Raw genomic sequence first — 6,497 nt, 5'->3', positions numbered from 1 at the left:
AAGTTTGCTTGACTAATGGATTGTATATTTAATTACTTTGAGGCAAACATAAATAAATATATACATTATACCCCATAATAATGCTGACATTATTCTGTTTGACTTAAATTATGCACTAATTGAAGGTTAATTTGAATCTGTATATAACAAGGTCAATGGGAAGTGTAACCAGCGGCTGTCTTGCTACTTTTGGATGCCATAGCGCGTCAGGCTCTTGAAGAGACCGTGTAGATATCTTCTGCGGAGACAGACGAATGGCTGACATCGCGATTAAGACTGCTAAGGACTGTGATGCTGCAAATAAGCAGCTCGATAGATCCACAACTCCAGAGAAACACGCCGATCAAACCCAATTCCACCACACGTCCAGGTCTTCACCACCCCTGGATTTTTGGCCACTGGAACCTTTCAGAGGGAGATTGGAGACGGATCGGGTGTGTCCCAGTCCTCTGTGAGTCGTGTGCTCCCCTTGGTCATCACAGCTCTCATCAGTTTATCACCCATGGTACATCTAATTCCCATACGGCGCTGTCCAACAAGTACAAATTAAGAGGGACTTTCATCCCGTGGCTGGACTGCCAATCATAATTGGAGCACGAGACACATATACGCATCAAAGCACCCGTGCTGTCGTGGAGCGCACTGAGCTTAAGGCCAGGTCGGTGTGTCTCGCTACAGCGGGGGGGGGGGGCAAACTGCTCTATAGCCCAGAGAAGGTATGCCAGATTTGCACAATATTGCCATGAACGAGGGTTTCCTACTACCTGAACCAGCCCAGCTCCATCAAAGAGCCATCATGATGAGGCAACAACTGATTGCACGGCTTTAGTTGCAGTCATCGAGCGCCTGCTCATGGCGAGACGGTTTTTTTTTTTAAGCTATTTTCATATTAAACCGTTTCTTTTTTTCTTTTTTTTTTTCGGTGACATTACGAACTACAGGTGACACTGAATTAACAGCACTCATAATTGCTTCCCATGTCTTCGCTTTAGCAGGTCCCGTAATTCCACTGCTGACACTGCTAAAAATGACAGATTTTCCTTTTAGGACCTCTGAAAGCAGAACTTCAATCTCAGAGCCCGTAAAGTTGTTCTTTTTGCGCCTTGATGTCATTCTCAACATTCAACACTTCCTGGCACAAGAGCAAGGAAGCACAGCCTTATATGGTATAATTTTGGGCGTGGAGTATGCAAATTTACTATCCTTGTGCACGTGCCCCTTAAATACGCACGGGTGGGATTCATCATTTACGCAGGTCGTTTACACACTTTTTCCGAAGTTAAGAGCGTTTGTTGAATCCGACGTGGCGTGTTCGTATGAGACCTTTTTACGAAAAAAGTAAGAGAAATTTAGAATAAAAATACGAAAATGTTCTTGCTTGAGGCCCATTGTCTTTAATCAAATTCCCCATCCTAAACATGCACAAGGCGACTGTGGTAGGAAAAAACCTTCGGTAGAACCCGACTCAGGAGGGACGGCCCTCCGCCTTTACTGACTGGGGTTTGAGAGGACAGGAAAGAGGGGACAACAAGTAACATAACGAAAGTTACGTATGTAACTACGGTTCTATGAATCCTGGATGACCGCCAGAGGCGGTGCTTTCAAGCACTGGATGATACATCTTGCGCATGCGCAGGTCGAGTGTTTATACCAACAACGTCACTCGTGACCCCCTGCTGACCCCGGAGAGCCTGTAGGCTCTCAGAGCCCGCACAGGGCACAGTAGGCGTCACCTGTCCTCCCCCTCCGGGGGAACAAACTGTGCCAGGTGGATAGGTCTGTTGAGGTTAGATGAAGACAGCACCTTCGGGAGAAAAGCGGGGTTCGGCCATAGGGAAACCCCTGAGCCATCCGAGTTCCACCTCATGCAGGAGTCGCTCACCGACAGAGCATGCAGCTCCCCGACGCGCTTCGCTGAAGAAAGGCGCAGTCTTAGCGGAGACCCACCTCAGCCCTGCCTGAGCAAGGGGTTCAAAGGGAGGCGCGCAAAGGGCGCCGAGCACCAGGTGCAGATCCCATGGTGGGGTGCGCCGCACTCGTGGGGGGCGCAGCCGCCGCGCACCTTTCAGGAAAAGGGACACCAACCTGTGGCTTCCCACCGTGCCGTTATCCACTCGAGCATGCCGAGAGGAAATGGCCGCCACATACACCCTCAGGGTAGCGGGGGACCGGCCGTCATCCAGGAGTGACTGGAGGAACTCCAGAATCCTAGGGACCGGACAGTGCACAGGGTCCTCACCCCTGTCCAAGCCCCATGTAGTGAACAGCCGCCACCTCTGTTCATAAAGCGCCCGGGTAGAAGGCGCCCTCGCGTTTAGGATGGTATGGCAGACCTCGCCAGAGCACTCAGTCAGCATCGGGTCGGGCCCTGCAGTGGCCAGACCCACAGCTGCAGGCGGGACGGGTCGGGATGCCAGATCCGACCCTGCCACTGAGACAGGAGATTCCTCCTGTCGGGGAGGCGCCACGGGGAACCGCTGCAGAGCCTGTGCAGCAGTGGAAACCACGTCCTCCCTGGCCAAAAGGGGCTACCAACAGCAGCCTGTGGCCCTGCCGGAGGACCCTCTGTAGCGTAGGGACTATCAGAGGGATCGGCGGGAAAGCATAGAGGAGAACCTCTGGCCAGTCGTGGGCCAGAGCATCCTGTCCCAGGGGACTGCTCTCCTCTGTCAGGGAGAACCAGAGGGGGCAATGGGTCGACTCTTCTGAGGCAAAGAGGTTCACGTTTGCTCTGCCGAAGGTGGCCCAGATATTGAGCACCACCTCCGGATGGAGCTGCCAATCCCCCGGCGGAGGCTTGCCACGGGAGAGCAAGTCCGCCGTCTGGTTGCGTTCCCCGGGCAAATACATTGCCCTTAGGCTGGCTAAGCGTGGTGCTGCCCACAGCAGGAGGTCCCGGGATGCCTGCAGTAGCAGTGCAGACCTGGTGCCACCTTGGTGGTTTATGTGGGAGACGGCCGAAACATTGTCCGACCGCACTAGTACATGTCGGCCCCTCAAGAAAGGGAGGAAAGCCTGCAACGCTCTGTGTACAGCCCGCAGCTCTAGTGCGTTGATGTGCTGTGAGCGGTCCCGCGCCGGCCACAGCCCCTGAGCTGTCCGGTTCTGCCACACGGCGCCCCACCCCGAGAGGGAGGCGTCCGTCGTGACTGCCTCGCGACGGGATGCAATGGAGCCCATGGGCATGCCCTGGAGGAGAAACGAGCGCTTCTTCCACGGGGCCAGGGCAAGAAGGCAACGGTGGGACACCGCGAGCCTCCTGTGCCGGTGTCTCTTGGCGTCCAGGTGAAAGCTGTGCAACCACCTCTGGAGGGGACGCAGCGACAGCAATCCTAAGGGGACCACAGCAGCCGCAGCTGTCAGTTTCCCCAGGACGCGTAGGAACTCCACGTAGTGGAACCGCCTGCCTTCCCGAAACGGGAGGAGGTGGCGGAGGATGTCGTCCACCCGCCGCGGCGACGGGCAGGCCATCATGGTGACCGCATCGAGGGTCACCCCAAGAAAAATTGTGCTCTGTGATGGGACAAGGCCACTCTTTGTAAAATTCACCCTGAGGCCCAAACGGGCCACATGGGAAAGAAGACACGTCGTGTCGAGGGCCGCCTGAGACTGGGACGGTGCACAGACGAGCCAGTCGTCCAGATACGGCAAGATCTTCATGCCCCGCGACTGTAGGCGCGAGAGGGCTGCCGTCACACACCTGGTGAACACCCGTGGGGAGAGGGAGAGACCAAACGGGAGCACCCTGAACTGGAAATGACGCCCCTGAAAGGCGAATCGCAGAAACTGCCGATGGTGTGGCGCCACAGGAACGTGAAAGTAGGCATCCTCCAGGTCTATGGAGGTAAACCACTCCCCTCTGGAGACCGTACGCAGAACCTCTGCAGTGGTCAACATATGGAACCTCAAGACCTTCAGGAACCTGTTGAGGTTCCTGAGGTCGAGGATAGGTCGGAATCCGCCATCTTTCTTTGCTACCAGAAAGTAAGTCGAGTAGAACCCCCCGGGGTGCACCTGGGGGTCTACCGGTTCGATGGCACCCTTGCCCAGGAGGGCGTACAGCCCCTGGGCGAGGGCTCGGGCTTTCGCCGGGTCGCGGATGACAGTCATCCTGACTCGGCCATGGATCGGGGGCTGACGTCGGAACTGAAGTTCGTACCCGTGGGTCAAGGTGGAAAGAACCCACGGGTCCCTGGTGGAAGCAGCCCAGTAGCTGAGCTGCTGCTGGGGAAAAACGCCGACGGTCGGCCCCGTGGCCTCAGCGTCGGGCCCCCCGACCTCTAGAGGCTCCAGGGGCACGACGGTCGGTACGTGAGACCTGAGGACGCCCAGGGGGCAGTCGCTCAGGTGCCCGAAAGGGCTGCGCCTGCCGCTGAGCAGGCTGTGGGCGTGAGTACTGGGGCCGAAGGAGGCCCCTGGCCCGTGAGTGGGTGCCGCGCTTCGGGGCAGCTGGACGACCCCTAGGGTTGCCAGGCGGCGGCGCGCTTCTGTGAAGCTCAGACAGCTGCTGTCGGGTCTTCCCAGCTTGGACCGTGCGCTCGAGGGCTTCCAGAGCCGCGGAACCAAACAGCTCCCCCGGTTCCACCGGAACGCTGCGGAGGGTTCTCCTGCAGGCCTCCGAGAGAGGGGACTGCGCCAACCAAACCTGGCGGCGAGCCTGTACGAGAGTAGCCATTACTCGTCCCAACTCCCTGGACATCAGTGCAAAGGCCTGTAGAGAGGCGTCAGTAATACCGTGGACAGAAGTGTCCAGCTCAGTCTCCTGCAGGGATGACGACAGGGCGAGCAGCAGGTGGGACATGGAATTACCCATGCGAGCCATACGTGCTGCCGCCTCATAGGCCTTCGACAGCAATTCATCCGTAACCCGGCACTGGGGGCGAGGACACCTCGCCTCCTGTCTCAGAGCCTCATTGGGTGAGACGATCAGGGTGGCTATAGTGGGCTCAACCGCTGGCATGCGGTCCAGGCCGAACTTGGAGGCGTCCTGCATGGCTGCCAGGGTCCGAGCATCAGCTGTCGGACGGGCAGGGGCCCTAGGGTCCCTCCAGAACTTCTGTAATTCCCTCAGATACTCTTCTGATGGAGGTACAGTTAGTTCAGCGGGGGTTGAGGAGCGCCTGAAAAAGGCACTGGCCGAAGCTGGCTGAGCCTGCGGCACGTCCAGCTGTAGCCTGGCTAGAGCCGTACGGATGGCGGCTCCCACAGAGCCGTCCTCACTACCACCCGCAGAGCCACGGGCTGAAGAAAGGGAGCCCGCTGCAGAAGGACGGGAGGCTTCGTCTCCCAGGAGCACGTCCGGAGCGTAGTCCTGAAACATAGTAGCCGAAGCTGCTATGGGAAACGCATCCTCCTCCGGCCCGAAGGAGGCCGCTGGAGGAACAAGGGCACCTGGCAGGGTTGCTCCAGCCCCAGGCTGGAGAGCCAGGAGGAGGGACTTCATGCTGTCAAGCTCCGCTGTCAGCTGATCCACTCTAGAAGTAAGCCCGGACCCCTTGGCCCTCTTCCCGGAGGTGGGGCCTGCAGTCTCAGCAGGCCGACGCCGTGGTCGGGTAGACCGAGACGGGGCCAGCCACTGGTCAGGGGTCAACTGAGGAGACAAGGGAGGGCCCAACAGGCGCTCTACCTCGGCCAGCCTTGCAGCCCTGACAGCATGAGGCAAAATGCCACAATTCATGCAGGACTCGTCTGAGAGACCCTGCCTCAGATGTCCGAGGCCGAGGCACGAAGGACACAGATCATGGCCATCCTCAAGCTGTAGAGGAGCCATACAGGCCGAGCAGGAGTGGTTGTGATCCATGTCGGGACCACCTCTAGCTCTATATATATATATACACACACACAGTGTATTTGACGATAGTACGTATTTATGAATTCTTATTCATATATGTGTTCTTCTTAGTTATAGATGAATGCTGGGAGAGGGAGCCGTAAACGGTGCCTTCGCCAACAAACAACTATAGGCCCCGTGGAGAGGGGCAAGTTATGATTTTTTTTTTTTTTTCAAAGAAAATTCTTTACTTATAGATTTTCATACAAAAGAAAATCCTGTACTCATAGATGAATGCTGGGAGAGGGAGCCGTAAACGGTGCCTTCGCCAACAATCAACTATAGGCCCCTTGGAGAGGGGCAAGTGAAGGTTTTTTTTTTTTTTTTTTTTTTTTTTTTTTTTCCAAAAGAAAATTCTTTACTTATAGATTTTCATACAAAAGAAAATCCTGTACTCATAGATGAATGCTGGGAGAGGGAGCCGTAAACGGTGCCTTCGCCAACAATCAACTATAGGCCCCTTGGAGAGGGGCAAGTGAAGGTTTTTTTTTTTTTTTTCCAAAAGAAAATTCTGTACTTATAGATTTTCATACAAAAGAAAATCCTGTACTCATAGATGAATGCTGGGAGAGGGAGCCGTAAACGGTGCCTTCGCCAACAATCAACTATAGGCCGCCTGTTCTGGGAGCGGGGGGCGCACACGCCGCCGTATACCAGGAGAGGGGCA

General features: G+C 56.0%; 1 pseudogene; it reads right to left on the bottom strand.

The window, feature by feature from the left end:
• Window positions 1-2,265: 2,265 nt before the first annotated feature.
• LOC142368755 (uncharacterized) lies at window positions 2,266-5,800 on the bottom strand (annotated as a pseudogene).
• Window positions 5,801-6,497: the final 697 nt, after the last annotated feature.

Source organism: Odontesthes bonariensis, chromosome 19 (genome assembly GCF_027942865.1).
Source record: "Odontesthes bonariensis isolate fOdoBon6 chromosome 19, fOdoBon6.hap1, whole genome shotgun sequence".
In the NCBI taxonomy this organism is placed as follows: Eukaryota; Metazoa; Chordata; class Actinopteri; order Atheriniformes; family Atherinopsidae; genus Odontesthes; species Odontesthes bonariensis.
This window is presented reverse-complemented; position numbering and strand designations above follow the sequence as displayed.